The sequence below is a fragment of the Phocoena phocoena genome, chromosome 8 (genome assembly GCF_963924675.1).
Source record: "Phocoena phocoena chromosome 8, mPhoPho1.1, whole genome shotgun sequence".
In the NCBI taxonomy this organism is placed as follows: Eukaryota; Metazoa; Chordata; class Mammalia; order Artiodactyla; family Phocoenidae; genus Phocoena; species Phocoena phocoena.
The window spans coordinates 42,835,368-42,857,388 of record NC_089226.1 but is presented as its reverse complement, the minus strand read 5'-3'; positions in this window follow the sequence as shown (position 1 = coordinate 42,857,388).

The following is a 22,021-nucleotide window of genomic DNA, read 5'->3' as shown; positions in this document are numbered from 1 at the left end:
TATCAGCTGTGCAAGTTTATTCAAGTTATTTTGTTAACCTCCTAATAGTCAATCCTTCATTTTACCTGAATGAGATTTTTTTGGCCAAATCTATCAAAGTAATACAGTGTTTTCCTTTAATAATAACTAACACTGAGATCTTCTTCTGTGCCTATCACTGCCTCTTAATCATCATTCTTGCATTCTCTCATTTAATAATACTAATCCTGTGACATTTGTTCCCTTATTATGCACCCCTTATAGATGAGGGAATGGAGGCATAGAGATGCTAAACTAAAGGCAATCCACAAGGTTACACAGTGTTGTAGTTATCTATTGATGTGTAACAAATCACCCTAAGATTTAATAGCTTACAGCCTTTTTATTTGCTCACAATTACTGGTCAGAGTTTTGGCTGGACATAGGGGGACAACACCACAATCTGGGGCCTCAGGTGGGGAGCTTAAATGATTAGAGCTGGATGGGATTCCTCGGATGAACCATATGTCTGGTGTCGGAATTCAGGCTGTTATCTGGGTTCCCTGGTGTTTCCCTATAAGGCTAGTGTGAGCTTCTCTGCACGGTGATCTCATGGTTGAAGGAGAAATTGTACCAAATGGCAAGTCCACTGTGAAAATGCTTATTAAGCCTCTGCTTGCATCATGTTTGCTAATATCTCATTGGGCGCAAGTCATATGCAAAAGTATGGTCACCATGAGAGAAGACTTTGTTTACAAAGTCTAGTAGCAAAGAAAAATAATATAGGTATTTTAGGGGGCTATGAGACCCATGGGGGGAACAATTATACCAGACTTGTGTGTATGTGTGTGTGAAGGGGAGAGGGTTTTTCACATAAGACTAGAGGGGAAAAAAATCATAGAACTATAGAGTTTCAAAGAGAAATCATCTATCTAGCGCAGCCTTTCATTTTGCACAAAAATATATTAGGGCCACAATAGGAAAGGAGCTAAAGGCACAGATCTAATTATTGACAAAGACTAGCCTCAGAATGCACATCACACCACAATCCAAAGGAGAAGCTCTAATAGAGAGTTTGCAGCAGGAGATAATATTGGAGAACACAAGAAGAATGCAGGGGCTGAATGAGACTCACAAAGAATGAGAAGAGACAAAGAGTAAAGTCTAAAAGTCCAGTCCTAAGAAGTTTCAGTGTCCTTTCCTGCCCTGGTGAGGCTGAAAAACCGTATTCCCTCTTCCACAGCAGTGGCCTGTGTGATTATTTGGAGTACTGTTTACAGATTTACATTTGAGTATCTGTCTTGGAGCAAAAGCTCCTGAGAGTTAAAGGCAGCTCATCTTAAATACAGAGTAAAGTAAAATGCACTATGCAACAAAAGCTTTAGGATTATAAAAATGACGGAACACATATGGTCCCTTAAATTCACGTGGGACCAATATGTCTAGAGAATCTGCTATGTATAAAATTATTAACTATTTTACATAGAACTTTTACAGCTTAATCAACATAAAAGAAAACTATAGGGTAGTTGTGCTTTTAATCCCTACCCCCCCTTTTTTTCACAAAGGAAACTAAGAGTGAAATGGCTAAATAATGTGCCCAGTGTCACACAGCTAATAAGTGTCCCAGCTAAGATTTAAAATTTGACCATTATCCTCGTGCTTCTCTTCCTTTGATGCAATGAAACCATAATCACATGGAGAGATAGGATAGCGTGTTCAAAACACACTGGGATTTGAATGCCAGGTCAGACATTTATCTTAAACATAGTCTTGTAGAAATAATATCACTTCTCTGAATGTGAGTACTTTTAGTTGCAAAATGAGAGGCTAAACATGAATATTTCTAACGTGCACTCCATCCCCAAAATGTTTCTAGCATTCATTGACAATTGAAAACGCAGTTATTCAGTGCAACGCCATCTGGTGTTCATTGCTGAGATTGCCTGATGGTTCTTGCTAAACAAAAAAAATAATCAGTTAAAAGAAGCACAGGTACAAACTACTAGATATAAAATAAATAAACAACCAGACCTACTGTATAGCACAGGGAACTATATTCATTATCCTGTAATAAGCCATAATGGAAAAGAAAAACACACTAAAATAAGTAATAAATATGTACTATTTACCCAAATCTACTCCACTGTGGATTTCATTTACTTCCTTGTATAATGTTTCTAAAGTTGGTGTTACAATATCAAGAGCATTACGCTAACAGAATGGCTATGCAAAGTTGCATGCAGGGATAGACACTACCCTTACATACAAATGGGGTCGATTATACCTGCACATTTCATATTCCCAATAAAAGCAGTAATAGGTCCCATCACATTTCTATGTAATTAGTGTTAAATACATTTTAATCCCATGTAGCTACATGTATTTGAACAGTAACCAGAACTATTGTATTTGAACTGTGTAATTACACACCGGATCACTCAGTGGCAGAAAATGTGTAATTATGAAGTTCTCCACAATATCAGAAAAAAACAACCATGCCTATGCAGTGCTGGAGGCAATCACAATAGGATTATGCTCCCTGTGATTCCACATCTCTTAGTTCAGTGCCTACTTAACGTTCTATACAGTGTAATTAGGCATGGGGTGGGGTTGGAAGACAGACCGTATCTAATATGTTAACAATGCCTCTCATTCACAGATAGCTAAAGAGTATTCCACCAATTTCATGCCAACAGTTTCCTTTGCAGAAAATATAAGTGATTTGTCACTCCACATGGAGTAACACTATTATATATCATGCCTTTTAATATGAGATTCTAAAAATATTTTCCCAAGCCACACAAAATGCATCCTTGGTGTTGGTTTTATATAGGCTTTCTAGATTTGTGAAACATAATGACACAGGGGAGTTAAAGTGGATAAAGTATGCTCAGTAAGAAGGAATGCAAACTGAATACAAGCTAAATGTTGAATTTCTTGTTTGCTGTCTCAAGAAATGGGAAGCTCTACGATGACTTTCAAAAGGACGTGGCTAAAGAATTTGGTTTATTTTCTGTGACTCTGTGGCACTTAAATATAAATTCTTCATTTAAATGTGTTTTAAAATTAAATATCTACAGAATTTGAGAGAATAGTTTTTATAGCAGCTCACATAAAATCTTAGTGGAGTATAAGCTCCACGTGAACCAATGAGAAGATATATTTAGGAAAGCATCTTGGGCAACATTAGAGAATATAATGTCCAAATCTCAGGAAGCAGCAGTCCCACAATGCTTTGGTTGGGAGAGTGACTGTCTTATCAAAGGTGGAGAAATGAGATAAGTAAATAACAGCTGGAAGAACGTACATTTAGCCTGGGCATAGATATAATTCATACAAAAAAACCCCACAGATTTTGGAGTAATTAAAAGTACTACTGAAGAGAAAAGGTGATGAAATAAAGAAGATTCAGAAAGCAGAAACAGATAAGGTGATAAAACAATGACTTTTCTGAGAAAGTAAGAGTTGAGCTGAAAGCTAAATCATGAAAAGGAGGCAGCTTTGCTGGAAGCGCATGGAAAACATTTTAGGTAGGGGCAAATGCAAGTGCAATGTCCTTGGGGACAAAAAGTGAAAGAAAAACAAAGAACTTGAAGCAAAAAGAGGAAGAAGGTGCCACTTTCCTACTGGATATATAAACCAGATAAACATCCTGGGTTCAAAAGAGGCTAACATTGTTTGGGAGTTAAACTGGGTAAAGGTGAATGGATCAGAACATTAAAATTATAGCATCAAATCTTATGTAAAAATAGGTCACATAATGGAGTCCAATTTATTCTCCTCCATTTCAAAGAAGCGATTAATTACTCTAATTTAAAATATCTTAACGCTACAGAGAAATTCACTTTACCTTTGTAAGCTCAAGTTTTGGAGGTATTTCCTTTGCCATTTATTTTATTTCTATACAATTAAATGAGCATTAATAAGATGATGGAAAACATTTTCAGAGTGATAAAAGTTATCTGTGAATTAATACACATGATTACTGAGATTTCATATTTAATCAAAATGCTTTTGAATATTAAGATGTCCAAGAGAGTTGTCCTTTTCTTTCTATTTAAGTCAGCAAGTTAGGAGATTCTACCATTTCCTCCTGAAGAAGTTATAGTCTTTCTTAGGGAGACCATATTTGCAATGCAATGAGAATTAGCTTGCTAATACTAACCCTGACTGCCACTTGCAAGGCATAAGAACTTGGGAAAGTCATTGAATCTCTTAAGCTTGTTGAATCATGATGTAAAATGAGACTGCACTATATGGCATCTGTTTCTCTGAACATCCTTACTCTTTTAGTAGAATTGTATTATTACAATGGAATAGACCATATAGTTTTCGTTTTTATTTATTTATTTATTTATGGCTGTGTTGGGTCTTCGTTTCCGTGTGAGGGCTTTCTCTAGTTGTGGCAAGCGGGGGCCCCTCTTCATCGCGCTGTGCGGGCTTCTTACTACTGTGGCATCTCTTGTTGCGGAGCACAGGCTCCAGACGCGCAGGCTCAGTAGTTGTGGCTCACAGACCTAGTTGCTCTGTGGCATGTGGGATCCTCCCAGACCAGGTCTCGACCCCGTGTCCCCTGCATTGGCAGGCAGATTCTCAACCACTGCACCACCAGGGAAGCCCCGACCATATAGTTTTTAATCCTACTTCCTGCATTTACATATCTAATCATCACAGCTCTTTAGCCTTCAAACAATCTTAGGAATGCTTATTATTTTTCTTTTCTTTCTCAAATGAGTGGACAATATCTTTCTTCTTCTCTCTTTTGCCTCATTTTCCATTCTCACTAATTAGTGGACTTATAAGTCAAATTAGTTATGATCATTTAGAAATTGATTTTTAACTAAAAAGTTATCATTGCATAATCTTTACTATTTTATTAGGAAAATTCTGTTGTTTAATTACAAGAGACAATTATATATAAAGTATATTTTGAAAAAGCAAATTTAAAAATTCTCATCTGTTTCTGTGGACTATATTACTTAGAAACACTAGTGTGAATAGTTTTGCTTATTCTGAATTATGGTATTGGTGGCAAAAGAAGTTATTTTTCTCAAACTTAGGTCATGCTCTAGAGTCTAAACATAACTTTCTGAAAATAGCATTTAGATTTATTATGCATTCTGATTTAATGATTCAGAAAAGAAAAGAGAATCAAGCCTTTCTGTGGTTAGCAGCAGATTCATGGGTTGAAGAGCAAAATAGGGCTTCCTTTCATTAGACAGGTAGAGAAAATCTATTCATGACCACTTCCCATATATGCTTTTGGGAACACATAGTTCAATCCATATTGGAGTATCCTTGTTCCCTTTGGTCAGAAAATTTTGAAAAGACTTCTCTTAATTGTGGTAAAGTACATACAACATAAAACTTACCACTTTAACCATTTTAAGTGTACAATGCAGTGGCATCATGTACATTTGCATTATTATGCAACCGTCCTCACTATCTCCAGAACTTTTACATATTGCAATGCTGAAACTCTGTACCTATTAAACAATAACTCCCCATGCCAGAAACTTTTAACTTTCACCCTCATAGTGGCAAACAGGCAGAAAAGACATATAAGAGTCAACCATGGGAGGACTTACTCTATTCTGAGGCTAAATAGAACATCTCATCCAGAAGGGAATACAGGGTGCGGGATCAGCAGAAAAGCAGGCTCTCTCTCTTTTTTTTTTTTTTTTTTAATTAGCTTATTTTATTTATTTATTTTTGGCTGCTTTGGGTCTTTATTGCTGCATGTGAGATTTCTCTATTTGTGGCTAGTGGAGGCTACTCTGTTGCAGGGTGTGGGCTTCTCATTGCAGTGGCTTCTCTTGTTGCAGAGCATGGGTTCTAGGTATGCGGGCTTCAGTAGTTGTGGCACGTGGGCTCAGTAGTTTTTGCTCATGAGCTCTAGAATACAGGCTCAGTAGCTGTGAAGCACAGGCTTAGTTGCTCCATGGCATGTGGGATCTTCCTGGACCAAGGATCAAACCCATGTCCCCTGCATTGGCAGGCGGTTTCTTAACCACTGCACAACCAGGGAAGTCCGAGCAGACTCTCCTTTGATCTTTATGGTTTATAGGTAAAAATCAAGATTAACTTATTCTCTGCCTTCCTTTTGGGGCACAATTGCACAGAGAAACAGGAGGAGCAGACTATAAAAGCATACGGATTGTGTGCATCATTTTCTGGATATAAGTGACCCAATGTTCTTTTTTACATATGCACACTGGTCTGCTGATGACCAGGTAACAAAACCCAGTGCAAAGAGGTGCATCTCTCCTCTAGGAGGTCGTTTATCCTTACATGGGGTACCTACATTTAACCTCATCTTGTAGTAGAAAACCACAATCTTCTCTGAAGTTGTTCTCCTCTTAAAATAAATTAAAAATGAAAGGGAGAGAAACAAGCCAGAAAAAAATGAAGGGAAAGAGAAGATAATATTTATTATATGGCATTATGTTAGAATAAGTGTATCTCCTTTATCTTTACAGTTTTGTGAACTCTGTATTTTTATTCCAACTTTATAGGTAGTAGGGTGAAAATTTATGGAGCTTCAATTTACCCAAAGCTACACGTCTATTAGAGTCGGGGTTCAAAGGGCCCCATAGCTCTTTCCATTTGCTCTGAGGTCTGGAGAAAGGTGTCTGTAGGGGCAGTCTTCTAGCACTTTCTCACACTTATGAGAGGATCATGTCACTGTGTATACATGGCATCAACTCATCATGAAGTACATGCAGTTCACTGACAAAATTAGAGATGAAACTAGATAGCTTTTTCAAATGTGCTTTAAATTCATGACTCTACAAAGTTCATGATAATTACCATGTCACTAATGTAAGCATTTTCTACTTTTAGAAGCATAAAATGTAGACAACTGAGTTGGCATTCTCAATATATTTCATGAAAGTTTTACTATTAAAAACTCAACTCATGGAAACATGAATATTCCAAGTTGAGACAAAAATAAATCATCATTGAATGTTTTTTGTGCTATGCAATACCTTAGTGCCTGATCTTTTTACTCTTCACTGTACTAGAAAATCCAACTCTCTTGTCAACACCCTGGGGAAAGAATGATATGTCCCAGGAGCTATAAGGATATGTGTGTTTGCGGTAGAGGATGGAGGTAAGAACTGAAACAGACTTGGAGAGAAGCCTGTCTTACCAGAAAGAATTAAGAATCATTTGATTCTTGACCATGAAATTTCCCTCTAGACAAGGAGAGCATTTCAACTCTGAAATCATACATGGTTGCAAAAACTTGCCTGGATAACAGCCAATAATTTGGGGGTGAGACACATCTCTGAGACATTAAGTCAGACCAAATGTATTCTTTTCATGGAAGAAGAACAGGAAGGAAAGAAAATCAGATGGTCTGGTTTCAATACTTGGTAAGATGTTCTTCAGGTTTTTTTGGAGGGGAGAAGTGCTATCAGGGAACTTAGATTTAAGATAAAGATCTATTACTGACAGGGAATTTAAATGTAAATCCCTCTCTAATAAAAAGACGAAGCATATGTTATTGTAGGGCAAATGTTGAGCTAAGCATAAATAATGTCTGAGTTTTTATTCCAACTATAGTGTTTTTTTAAGAATAACCATTTAGTACATTGGACACATACTGGTACATTTTGTACATTGGACACATACTGGTAGAGGCTATTAGCTAAAAGCCCTGGATTTATCCATTATAATGCTTTTTAAGCAAACTTACTGAATGTTCATTATTTTTATCTAGGTTGAATGGAAGTGGGTATGAGATGGTTTAAATAAACTCTTGAGTTATTGGTCAAAGGATGCCTAGAAAAATTCTGAAATGAGATGCCTGAAATCCAGAGAAAGAAAAAGGTTACTTTAGTTTAGTCATGTTGTATCTGAGGACTATTAGAGATATCCAATTTATGGTAAAACCTTTTAACAAGCAAATTTCTATTTCAGAATTTATAATAATAATAAAACAACTGAGCTACTCTAATTTTCTAAACAATTAATTCTTGAATGGAAGATTCGTGTTCTATGACTGTTGCAAGAATCACAAGACCAGAAAGAGTCTGGGATATGTTTAAAATCAAATTCATACCTAATATTTCAAACTCACTCTGCAAATTACGGTCATGGGTTATGAATACTGGAAAAGGTAAGATGCCCGAGTAGACTTTTATACAGAAACTACTAGTTGAGCAAAGTTGAGTAAATTATTTACCCTCCCTGATTCTTTTTTTTTAATTAATTAATTAATTAATTTAGGGCTGTGTTGTGTCTTCGTTTCTGTGCGAGGGCTTTTTCTAGTGTGACAAGTGGGGCCACTCTTCATCGCTGTGCGCGGGCCTCTCACTATCGCGGCCTCTCTTGTTGTGGAGCACAGGCTCCAGACACGCAGGCTCAGTAGTTGTGGCACACGGGCCTAGTTGCTTTGCGGCATGTGGGATCTTCCCAGACCAGGGCTTGAACCCGTGTCCCCTGCATTAGCAGGCAGATTCTCAACCACTGCGCCACCAGGGAAACCTTACCCTCCCTGATTCTTATATTTCACATCTGTAAAGTAAAACGTGTGGGTAATGATTAATGATATCTGCCCATTCCTTTACACAGAGCTATTGTAAGAATTAAGTGAAGTAAAATCAAATGCACTAAAAGTTTCTATAAGCTATATGACACTATTAATTAGGTAACATCATGACACTGGTAATAACTGTGTAACATTAGTGGATACTGCTAGGTGTTACTGTTGTAATGATTACAACTATTTCTACTAAAAGAACTACTGCTACTTCTATTACTTATGCCACTATTGAGGCCATTTTAAAATAAATGCGCTATTAACCTCTATCAGGATATGGTCAGTTGTCCACTTGATTGTCTTTCACTCCAGATTCCATTACAAAATAATAGGGTATAAAGGGAATAAAATGGTATACACCAATAGAAAATGGGACATAGTGTGATGACTGATTGCAAGAAAAAATATTGAAAGATGGAAAGCAGGTCAAGGAGTAGTCACTTGTTTACAATGAGGAAGAAGAGAAAACACAGGTTCAAAAGAAGGGGTTTTGAACTGATTTTCTCTGAAGAACTCCGGGAAATTATAAGGCCCAGGAAAGGTGGGAATGAAAAACAGAGTGGGAATAAAAAATAGAATGGGAATGAAAACAGAGGGATCATTTGAAAATTATTGAAATGAATACTTGACTCACCACTTTCACCATCCAGTGCAAAGAATATCAGCAGTCAATGGAACACTACTCAGCCATAAAAAAGAATGAAATCTTGTCATTTGCAACAACATGGATGAAACTGGAGGGTATTATGCTAAGTGAAATCAATCAGACAGAGAAAGACAAATACCATATGATTTCACTCATATGTGAATTTTTTTAAAAAAAGAACAAAACAAATGAACAAATAATTTTAAAAAAAGAAACAGAGTTATAGATACAGAGAACAAACAGGTGGTTGCCAGAGGGGAGGTGGTTGGAAGGATGAGTAAAAAAATAAAACATACCAACAGTCAGATGTCTATTTTACAAGCAGGATTTTTATGCTGTCTTCTGGAGAAATTCATCTAGAGGCAAAAGATTCAAAATCAGCAGATATGAGAAACAGTACAGGTGATGCACAGAGTTTAAAACATGGAAGGAAAATAAACATGTGCACATTGAGCCTCCTGCTGGGAGCCTGAGCATCAACAGTGGCTGCCACATCCTTCCCTGGGAAGTCAACTGGAAGCATCATCTCCAGGTAAACTGAAGATCTGCAGAGAAATAACATGTACATATTCCTATTTTCAAAGACAGTAACCCAGCAAAAGAGCCAGCTGTCCACACAAATACTGGATCTAGCCCCCTATATTTTGGCCACCAGTATGCAAAGGGCTTTCAAACTGATATTTTAATGACTCCTTCTTATATAGGAAGAGAGAGTTAAAGATCACCTGACAGTTGAAGAAAGATCTCAAAATGAAAGGCAGAGAAAAAATGTAGAAAAATGATAATTCAGTCTTGAGAAAAGAGAGAACTCTTTTAAATAATCAAACAAAAAAATCTTTAAATAATTACTTTCTCCATAAAGAAGAGTTAATGCATGCAATTTTTTAAAGTGCTCTGAAAATAAAAAATCAATAAAGAAGGAAGAACTCTTGGAAATCAAAATATTGCAAAATAAAAATAGTTTGACTAGATGTTATGAATATCTTTGAGAAAAAAAATTAGAAAGTAAAAAGAAAGGATATGAAGTTAGAATATATGAAATAAAATGTACTTAAAGAATCAAATCTGAGAATTATGTCTGACTAAACAAAAAAAAATCCCAAGAAGAAAACATGAATAAAATAAATGAAAGGTCATTACCCAAGAAAATTTCTGGAACTAAAGTACACAAGACCACAGACTGCTTGATATAATCAATGGAAAAGTCTACCCCAAGGTCAATTATTATGAAATATCAGTGATATTTGGAAGATTTAACATCTTCTAAAGAGAGGGGGAAAACACCATATACATAAGGTAAGAATTACAACTATTTCAAATTTCTCAGTAGCAACTATGGATTCTAGGAGAGACTTGTCTTCAAAATTCTGAAGGCAAATATTCTTCAACCTTGAATATTATGCTAAGCCAAAATATCCACTCAGGAGATATGAAGGTAGACTATCACTCCATTTTTGTTTTCCATGAAAGGATTCAAAGATATACTTTTTGTGCTTTTTTTGAGGAAAGAGTAATGTGCTTCAGAAAGTGAAGGATTAAACCACAAAAGTGGGTCAACTTAGGAAAAAAGAAAAGGATTATGGAAAAGAGTTCCTCATTAAAAATAAGGATTTAGGGCTTCCCTGGTGGCACAGTGGTTGAGAGTCCGCCTACCAATGCAGGGGAGACGGGTTCGTGCCCCAGTCAGGGAAGATCTCACATGCTGTGGAGTGGCTGGGCCTGTGAGCCATTGCCACTGAGCCTGCACGTCTGGAGCCTGTGCTCTGCGACAGGAGAGGCCACAACAGTGAGAGGACCACATACTGCCAAAAAAAAAAAAAAAAGTTTTAATAAAATAATATAACATTTGAAACAAAATAATGCTATGTGAATAGCAAATTATACAAGTGGAAATAAAAAACAAATTATAACCTCCAAGAAGACAAAATAGCAATATGAAAAGGGGAATATCATCATAATACTACTTGACTCTGTCTAGCATTACATGGTTATAATGATATAAAAACTAATTCAACCATAGTGTCATAAGTATAGGAAGACTTCTGATGTATTTTAGAGTTCCAGATCTCTACCATGAGAAGGTACTTTTGTTTAAGTTACGATGATAAATATTCCTGGTTTGTCAGATACTGAAAAGTTTCCAGACTTGGGATTTGGGGTATTAAAACCTAAACAGTCCCTATTGGGGAAGGATATTATGAGAGGTGGTAAGAAAAAGAATCCTTTTAATATTATTGTTATCATCATCATCATTATTATTATCAGTAGTAATAGCAATAGTAGCAGTATTATAAAACTTTTGATAGTAATTTTTAACTCTGTTACCAAAAGTTGGGGTCCAGATACTCACTGCTCGAAAGCCAATACTCTAGAGACAAGGCTGGTAGAAAGGAAAGTTTGTTTTATTCCAGAGGCTGGCAACTGGGAGAGAGGGTGGACTAATGTCCAAATGCCAACTCTCCCCTGACAGTCAGTGGGCAACAATATATATATATTTTTTTCTTTTTTTGGCGGTACGTGGGCCTCTCACTGCTGTGGCCTCTCCTGTTGCAGAGCACAGGCTCTGGAAGTGCAGGCCCAGCGGCCATGGTCCACGGGCCCAGCCACTCTGTGGCATGTGGGATCCTCCTGGACCGGGGCACGAATCCATGTCCCTTGCATCGGCAGGCGGACTCCCAACCACTGCACCACCAGGGAAGCCCTGGGCAACAACTTTTAAAGGGGAGTTTCCAAGGTGTATAAGTGGGCACAGTCAGCTCTGACAGTCATCTTGAAATTGGTCATGCAGTGCTCTGATCAGTGTCATCTTGCTTGTTTTGAGTACAGTTAATCTTTAGTTCTAGGGTCTGTTTGTTCCCATTTCTTTGAGTCCAGTTCTTGGAATTGTCACATCTTATGTCATGGCTACAGCCTGGTCATCATGTAGTTAACTTCTTCCACCTGGTAGTGGTTTCAGTATCTATAAAACAGCTCAAAGGATCTGCCTCATTATATTATCTATATAGAGGGACCTTCAAGACGGTGGAAGAGTAAGACGTGGAGATCAACTTCCTCTCCCAAAATACATCAGAAATACATCTACATGTGGAACAACTCCTACATAACACCTACTGAACATTGGCAGACGACCTCAAACTTTCCAAAAGGCTAGAAAATCCCACATTCCTGGGTAGGGCAAAAGAAAAAATGGGGCCAAAAGAATAGGAACAGGATCTGCACCTCTGGGAGGAAGCTGTGAAGGAAGAAAAGTTTCCACAAACTAGGAAACCCCTTCACTGGTGGAGACAGGGGATGGGAAGGGGGGAAACTTTGGAGCTACGGAGGATAACACAGCAACACGGTTGCAGAGGGCAAAGTGGAGAGATTCCCGCACAGAGGATTGGTGCTGACCAGCACTCACCAGACTGAGAGGCTTGTCTGCTCACCTTCCAGGGCGGGTGGGGGCTGGGAGCTGAGGCTCTGACTTTGGAGGTCAGATCCCAGAGAGGGAATTGGCATTGGCTGCATGAACACAGCCTGAAGGGCGTTAGTGGGTCACAGCTAGCTGGGAAGGTTAGTGAGCCATAGCTAGCCTAGAACTGCAGAAGAGGCAAGAGACCATTGTTCCAAGGTGTGCAAGGAGAGGGGATTCAGAACACCACCTAAAGGAGCTCCAGAAATGGGCATGAGCCGTGGCTATCAGCATGGACCACAGAGACGGGCATGAAACGCTAAGGCTGCTGCTGCAGCCACCAAGAATGCTATGTGCAAGCACAGGACACTATCCACACTTCCCCACCCAGAAGGCTGTGCAGCCCGCCACTGCCAGGGTCCCATGATCCAGGGACAACTTCCCCAGGAGAACACATGGCATGCCTCAGGTTGTTGCAAAGTCATGCAAGCCTCTGCCATCTCAGGCTTGCCCCACATTATGTACCCCTCGCTACCCCCATCCTGAGTGAGCCAGATCCCACTAATCATCTGTTACTTTAACCCTGTCCTCTCTGGTAGGGTAACAGATGCCCTCAGGAGACCTACATGCAGAGGCAGTGCCAAATCCAAAGCTGAACCCCAGGAGCTGGGCGAACAAAGAAGAGAAAAGGAAATTTCTCCCAGCAACCTCAGGAGCAGTGGATTAAATCTCCACAATCAACTTGATGTACCCTGTATCTGTGGAATACCTGAATACACAAAGAATCATCACAAAATTGAGACGGTGGACTTTGGAAGCAACTGTAGATTTGGAGTTTGCTTTCTGCATCTAGTTTGTTTCTGGTTTTATGTTTATCTCAGTTTAGTATTTAGAGCTTATTATCATTGGTAGATGTGCTTATTGATTTGGTTGCTCTCTTCCATATATATATGTATATTATTTTCCTTTTTCTCTTCTTTTGAGTGTGTATGTCTATCCTTCTTTGTGTGGTTTTGTCTATATAGCTTTGCTTTTACTATTTGTCCTAGGGTTCTGTCTCTCCATTATTTTTTTGTTTGTTTTTCCTTTTGTATAGTTTCTAGCTTTTGTTATCATTGGCAGATTTGCTTTTAGGTTTTGTTGTGCTCTTCTTTCTTTCTTTCTATTATATTTTTAATGTTTTTTATTTTAATTATTTTATTTTATTGTATTTCTTTTTTCTTTATTTATTTTTCCCTTTTCTTCTGAGCCGTTTGGCTGACAGGGTCTTGGTGCTCCGGCCGGGTGTCAAGCCTGAACCTCTCAGGTGATAGAGCCAACTTCAGAACATTGATCCACCAGAGACCTCCCAACTCCACATAATATCAAACAGCAAAAGTTCTCCCAGAGAGCTCCACATCAACACTATGATCCAGCACCACTCATTGACCAGCAAGCTACAGTGCTGGACACACTATGCCAAACAACTAGCAAGACAAGAACAACCCCACTTAGCAGAGAGGCTGCCTAAAATCATAAAAAGGTCACAGACACCCCAAAACATACCACCGGATGCAGTCCTGACCACCAAAAATACAAGATCCAGCCTCATCCACCAGAACACAGGCACCAGTCCCCTCAACAACCCACTGAACCAACCTTACCAACTGGAGGCAGACACCAAAAACAAAGGGAACTATGAAGCTGGAGGCTGTGAAAAGCAGACCCCAAACACAGTAAGTTAAGAAAAATGAGAAGAGAGAAATACACACCAGATGAAAGAGCAAGGTAAAAACCCACCAGACCAAATAAATGCAGAGGAAATAGGCAGTCTACCTGAAAAAGAATTCAGAGTAATGATAGTAAAGATGATCTGAAATCTTGGACATAGAATGGAAAAAATACAAGAAACGTTTAACAAGGACCTAGAAGAACTAAAGAGCAAACAAACAATGATGAACAGCACAAAAAAATGAAATTAAAATTCTCTAGAAGGAATTAATAGCAGAATAACTGAGATAGAAGAATGAATAAGTGACCTGGAAGATAAAATACTGGAAATAACTACCAAGATGCAGGAAAAGAAAAAAAAAATGAAAATAATTGAGGGCAGTCTCAGAGACCTCTGGGACAAAATTAACCACACCAACATTTGAATTGTAAGGATCCCAGAAGAAGAAGAGAAAAAGAAAGGGACTGAGAAAATATTTGAAGAGATTATAGTTGAAAACTTCCTTAACATGGGAAGGAAATAGTCAACAAATCCAGGAATCACAGAGAGTCTCAAACAGGATAAATCCAAGGAGAAACATGACAAAACACATATTAATCAAACTATCAAAAATTAAATTCAAAGAAAAAATATTAAAAGCAGCAAGGGAAATGCAACAAATAACACACAAGGGAATCCTCATAAGGTTAACAACTGACCTTTCAACAGAAACTCTGCAAACCAGAAGGGAGAGGCAGGACATATTTAAAGTGATGAAAGGGAAAGACCTACAACCAAGATTACTCTACCAGCAAGGATCTCATTCAGATTTGATGGATAAATTAAAATATTCAAAGACAAGGAAAAGCTAATAGAATTCAACACAACAAAACCAGCTTACAACAAATGCTAAAGGAACTTCTCTAGGCAGGAAACAAAAGAAAAGGAAAAGCCTACAATAACAAATGCAAAACAATTAAGAAAATGGTAATAGGAACATACATATCAATAATTACCATAAATGTAAATGGATTAAATACTTCAACCAAAAGACATAGACTGGCTGAATGGATATAAAAACAGGACCCATATATATGCTGTCTACAGGAAACCCACTTAAGACTTAGGAACACATAGAGACTGAAAGTGAGGGGATGGAAAAATATATTCCATGCAAATGGAAATCAAATGAAAGCGGAAGTAGCAATTCTCATATCAGACAAAATAGTCTTTAAAACAGACTATTACAAGAGAAAAAGAAGGACACTACATAATGATCAAGCGATCAATCCAAGAGGAATATATAGAAATTGTAAAAAATTTTGCACCCTATATAGAAGCACCTCAATACATAAGGCAAATACTAACAGTCATAAAAAGGGAAATCGACAGTAACACCATCATAGTAGGGGACTTTAACACCCCACTTTCACCAACGGACAGATCATGCAAAATGAAAATAAATAAAGAAATACAAACTTCAAACAATACATTAAACAGGAGAGACTTAATTGATATTCATAGGACATTCAATCCAAAAACAACAGAATACACTTACATCTCAAGTACTCATGGAACATTCTCCACATATCTTGGGTCACATATCAAGTCTTGGTAAATTCAAAAAATTGAAATCTTATCAAGTAACTTTCTGACCACAACTCTATGAGACTAGATATCAATTACAGGAAAAAACAAAACAAAACTGTAAAGGGCTTCCCTGGTGGCGCAGTGGTTGAGAGTCCACCTGCCAATGCACGGGACACAGATTTGTGCCCCGGTCCAGGAGGATCCCACATGCCGTGGAGCGGTTGGGCCCGTGAGCCATGGCCGCTGAGCCTGCGCGTCTGGAGCCTGTGCTCCACAATAGGAGAGGCCACAAAAGTGAGAGGCCCGTACCACACACACACACACACACACACACACACACACACACAAAACTAAAATATACAAACACATGGAGGCTAACCAATACACTACGAAATATCAAAGAGATCACTGAAAAAAATCAAAGAGGAAATCAAAAATACCTGAAAACAACAATGAAAACACGATGACCCCAATCCTAAGGGATGTAGCAAAAGCAGTTCTAAGATGGAAATTTATAGCAATACAATCCTACCTTAAGAAACAAGAAACATCTTAAATAAACAACCTAACCTTACCCTGCAAGCAATTAGAGAAAGAAAACAAAAATTCTCAAAGTTAGCAGAAGGAAAGAAATCATAAAGATCAGATCAGAAATAAATGAAAAAGAAATGAAGGGAACAAGAGCAAAGAGCTGTAAAACAAAAAGCTAGTTCTTTCAGAAGGTAAATAAACTTGATAAAGCATTAGCCAGACTCATCAAGAAAAAATGGAAAAGGACTCAAATCAATAGAATTAGAAATGAAAAAGGAGAAGTGACAACTGACACTGCAGAAATACAAAGGATCATGAGAGATTATTAAAAGCAACTGTATGCCAATAAAATGGACAACATGGAAGAAATGGACACATTCTTAGAAAAGCACAACCTGCCGAGACTGAACCAGGAAGAAATAGAAAATATAAACAGCTATCACAAGCACTGAAATTGAAACTGTGATTAAAAATCTTCCAACAAAAAAAAGCCCAGGACCACATAGCTTCACAGGCGAATTGTATCAAACATTTAGAGAAAAGCTAACACCTATCCTTCTCAAACTATTCCAAAATATAGCAGAGAGAGGAACACTCCCAAACTCATTCTATGAGGCCACCATCACCCTGATACCAATCCAGACAAAGATGTCACAAAGAAAGAAAACTGCAGGCCAGTATCACTGATGAACATAGATGCAAAAATCCTCAACAAATACTAGCAAACAGAATCCAACAGCACATTAAAAGGATCATACACCATGATCAAGTGGGGTTTATCCCAGGGATGCAAGGATTCTTCAACACACACAAATCAATCAATGTGATACATCACATCAAAAACTGAAGAATAAAAATATGATCATCTCAATAGATGCAGAAAAAGCTTTTGACAAAATTTAACAACCATTTATGATAAAAAACCCTCCAGAAAGTAGGCTTAGAGGGAATTTACGTCAAAAAAATAAAGGTCATATATGACAAACCCACAGGCAGCCTCATACTCAATGGTGAAAAATTGAAACCATTTCCTCTAAGATCAGGAATAAGACAAGGTTGCCCACTCTCACAACTATTATTCAACATAGCTTTGGAAGTTTTAGCCACAGCAATCAGAGAAGAAAAAGAAATAAAAGGAATCCAAATAGGAAAAGAAGAAGTAAAGCTGTTGCTGTTTGCAGATGGCATGATACTACATATAGAGAATCCGAAAGATGCTACCAGAAAACTACTAGAGCTAATCAATGAATTTGGTAAAGTAGCAGGATACAAAATTAATGCACAGAAATCTCTGGCATTCCTATATACTAATGATGAAAAATCTGAACAGGAAATTAAGAAAACACTCCTATTTACCACTGCAACAAAAAGAATAAAATACCTAGGAATAAACCTACCTAAGGAAATAAAAGCCTGTATGCAGAAAACACTAAGACACTGATGAAAGAAATTAAAGGTAATACAAACAGATGGAGAGACATACCATAGTCTTGGATTGGAAGAGTCAAAACTGTAAAAATGATTCTACTACCCAAAGCAATCTACAGATTCAATGCAATCCCTATCAAACTACCAATGTCATTTTTCACAGTTCTAGAGGAAAAATATTCACAATTTGTACGGAAACACAAAAGACCCTGAACAGCCAAAGCAATTTTGAGAAAGAAAAATGGAGCTGGAGGAATCAAGTTCCTGGACTTCAGACTATACTACAATGCTTCAGTAATCAAGACAGTATGGTACTGGCATAAAAACAGAAATATAGATCGATGGAACAGGATAGAAAGTTCAGAGGCAAACCCACTCACATATGGTCACCTTATGTTGTTTTATTTGTTTGTTTCCTTTTCCCTGCATACAAGATATTGTTTTTTTTATGTTCATTTATTTTATTTATTTATTTTTTATACAGCAGGTTCTTATGAGTTATCCATTTTATACATTACTGTACATATGTCAATCTCAGTCTCCCAATTCATCTCACCACCTACGCTCACAACACTTCTCCCCCATGGTGTCCTTACTTTTGCTGTCTACATCTGTGTCTCAATTTCTGCCCTGAAAAGAAGTTCATCTGTACCATTTTTCTAGGTTCCACATATATGCATTAATATACCATATTTGTTCTTCTCTTTCTCACTTACTTCACTCTGTATGACAGCCTCTACATTCATCCACGTCTCTACTAATGACCCAATTTCATTCATTTTTATGGCTAATATTCCATTGTATATATTTACAACATCTTTATCCATTCATCTGTCGATGGGGATTTAGGTTGCTTCCATGACCTGCCTATTGTACATAGTGCTGCAATGAACATTGGGGTGCATGCGTGTTTTAGAATTATGATTCTCTCTGGGTATATGCCCAGTAGTGGGATTGCTGGGTTATAGGGTAATTCTATTTTTAGTTTTTAAGGAACTTCCATACTGTTCTCCATAGTGGCTGTATCAATTTACATTCCCACCAACAGTGCAAGAGGGTTCCCTTTTCTCTACAGCTTATCCAAAATTTGTTGTTTGTAGATTTTCTGATGATGCCTATTCTAACGAGTGTGAGTTGATATGTCATTATAGTTTTGATTTGCATTTCTCTAATAATTAGTGATGTTGAGCATCTTTTCTTGTGCTTCTCAGCCATCTGTAAGTTTTGTTTGGAGAAATGTCTATTTAGGTGTTCTGCCCATTTTTGGATTCTGTTGTTTGTTTGTTTGTTTTTTTTGATATTGAGCTGCATGAGCTGTTTATATATTTTGGAGATTAATCCTTTGTCCACTGATGCATTTGCAAATATTTTCTCCCATTCTGAGGGTTGTCTTTTCGTCTTGTTTGTAGTTTCCATTGCTTTGCAAAAGCTTTTAAGTTACATTAAGTCACATTCATTTATTTTTGTTTTTATTTCTATTACTCTAGGGGGGTGGAACAAAAACGATCTTGCTGTGATTTATGTCAGAGAGTGTTCTTCTTAAGTTTTCCTCTAAGAGTTTTATAGTGTCCGGTCTTACATTTAGGTCTCTAATCCATTTTGAATTTATTTTTGTTTATGGTTTTAGGGACTGTTCTAATTTCATTCTTATACATGGAGCTGTCCAGTTGTCCCAGCACCACTTATTGAAGGGACTGTCTTTTCTCCTTGACCCGTTGTATGTCCTTGCCTACTTTATCATAGATTAGTTGACCATGGGAATGTGGGTTTATCTCTGGCCTTTCTAGGATCTCTGGTCATCTCTTACGATGCTTTGTATTTCTGTCATGTGTATTGTAACTTCTCCTTTTTCCTTTCTAATTTTATTGATTTAAGTACTCTCCCTCTTTTTCTTTATCAGTCTAGTTAATGGTTTATCAATTCTGTTTATCTTCTCAAAGAACCAGCTTTTAGTTTTATTGACCTTTGCTATTTTTCCTTTGTTTCCATTTCATTTATTTTTGCTTTGATTTTTTTTTTTTTTTTTTTTTGTGGTACACAGGCCTCTCGCTGTTGTGGCCTCTCCCGTTGTTGCAGAGCACAGGCTCCAGACGCACAGGCTTAGCAGCCATGGCTCACGGGCCCAGCTGCTCTGCGGCATGTGGGATCTTCCCGGACTGGGGCAGGAACCCACATCCCCTGCATCAGCAGGCGGACTCTCAACCACTGTGCCACCAGGGAAGCCCTGCTCTGATATTTATGATTTATTTCCTTCTACAAAATTTGGTTTTGTTTGTTGTTCTTTCTCTAGGTCCTTTAGGTGTATGATTAGATTGTTTATGTGAGATTTTTCTTGTTTCTTGAGGTAGGCTTGCATTGCTATAAACTTCTCTCTTAGAATTGCTTTTGCTGCATCCCATACATTTTGGATCATTGTGCTTTCATTGTCATTTGTCTCTAGGTATTTTTTGATTTCTGCTTTGATTCACTCAGTGATCTTGTGGATATTTAGTAATGTATTGTTTAGCCTCTATTTTTCTATGTTTTGTACGTTTTTCTCCCTGTAGCTGATTTCTAATCTCATATCATATGGTCAGAAAATATGCCTGATATGATTTCAAATTTCTTAAATTTACTGAGGGTTGATTTGTGACACAAGGTGTGATCTATCCTGGAGAATGTTCTGTGTGCACTTGAGAAGTATAATCTGCTGTTTTTGGATGGAATGTCCCATAAATATCAATTAAATTTATCTGGTCTATTGTGTCATATAAAGCTTGTGTTTCCTTAGTAATTTTCTGTTTGGATGATCCGTCCATTGGTGTAAGTGAAGTGTTAAAATCCCCCACTATTATTGTGTTACTGTCGATTTCCTCTTTTATAGCTGTTAGCAGTTGCCTTATGTATTGAGGTGTCCTTATGTTCGGAGCATATATATTTATAATTGTTATATCTTCTTCTTGGATTGATCCCTTGATCATTATGTAGTGTCCTTCCTTGTCTCTTGTAACATTCTTTATTTTAAAGTCTGTTTTATATGATATGAGTATTGCAACTCCAGCTTTCTTTTGATTTCCATTTGCATGGAATATCTTTTTCCATCCCCTCACTTTCAGTCTGTATGTGTCCTTAGGTCTGAAGTGGGTCTCTTGTAGACAGCAAATATATGGGTCTTGTTTTTCTATCCATTCAGTGAGCCTGTTTCTTTTGATAGGAAACTTTAATCCATTCACATTTATGGTAATTATTGATATGTATGCTCCTATGACCATTTTCTTAATTGTTTTGTGTTTGTTTTTGTAGGTCCTTTTCTTCTCTTGTGTTTCCCACTTAGAGAAGTTCCTTTAGCATTTGTTTTAGAGCTGGTTTGATGGTGCTGAATTTTCTTAGCTTTTACTTGTCTGTACAGCTGTTGATTTCTCCATCAAATCTGAATGAGATCCTTGCCAGGTAGAGTAATCTTGGTTGTAGGTTCTTCACTTTCATTACTCTAAATATATCATGCCACTCATCTCTGTCTGTTTGTTCTTTAATTCTTCTAGGTCTTTGTTAAATATTTCTTGCATCTTCTCGATCTTTGCCTCCATTGTTTTTCCGAGTTCCTGGATCATCTTCACTATCATTATTCTGAATTCTTTTTCTGGAATATTACCTATCTCCACTTCATTTGGTTGTCTTTTTTGTGGTTTTATCTTGTTACTTCAATTGGTACATCGTCCTCTGCCTTTTCATCTTGTCTATCTTTCTGTGAATGTGGTTTTTGTTCCACAGGCTGCAAGGTTGTAGTTCTTCCTCCTTCTGCAGTCTGGTCTTTGGTGGATGAGGCTATCTAAGAGGCTTGAGCAAGTTTCCTAATGGGAGGGACTGGTCAAATTTTGTTTGATAAAGGAGGCAAGAATATACAATGGAGGAAAAACAGCCTCTTCAATAAGTGGTGCTGGGACAACTGGACAGCTACATGTAAAAGAATGAAATTAGAACACTTCCTAACACGATACAAAAATATAAACTCCAAATGTAATAAAGACCTTAAGGTAAGGCTAGACACTATCAACCTCTTATAGGAAAACATAGGCAGAACACTCTATGACATAAATCACAACAAGATCCTTTTTGACCAAGCCTCCTAGACAAATGGATAAAAAAACAAAAATATACAAATGGGACCTAATGAAACTAAAATTTTTGCACAGCCAAGGAAGCCATAAACAAGATGAAGAGACAAGCTTCAGAATGGGAGAAAATATTTGCAATTGA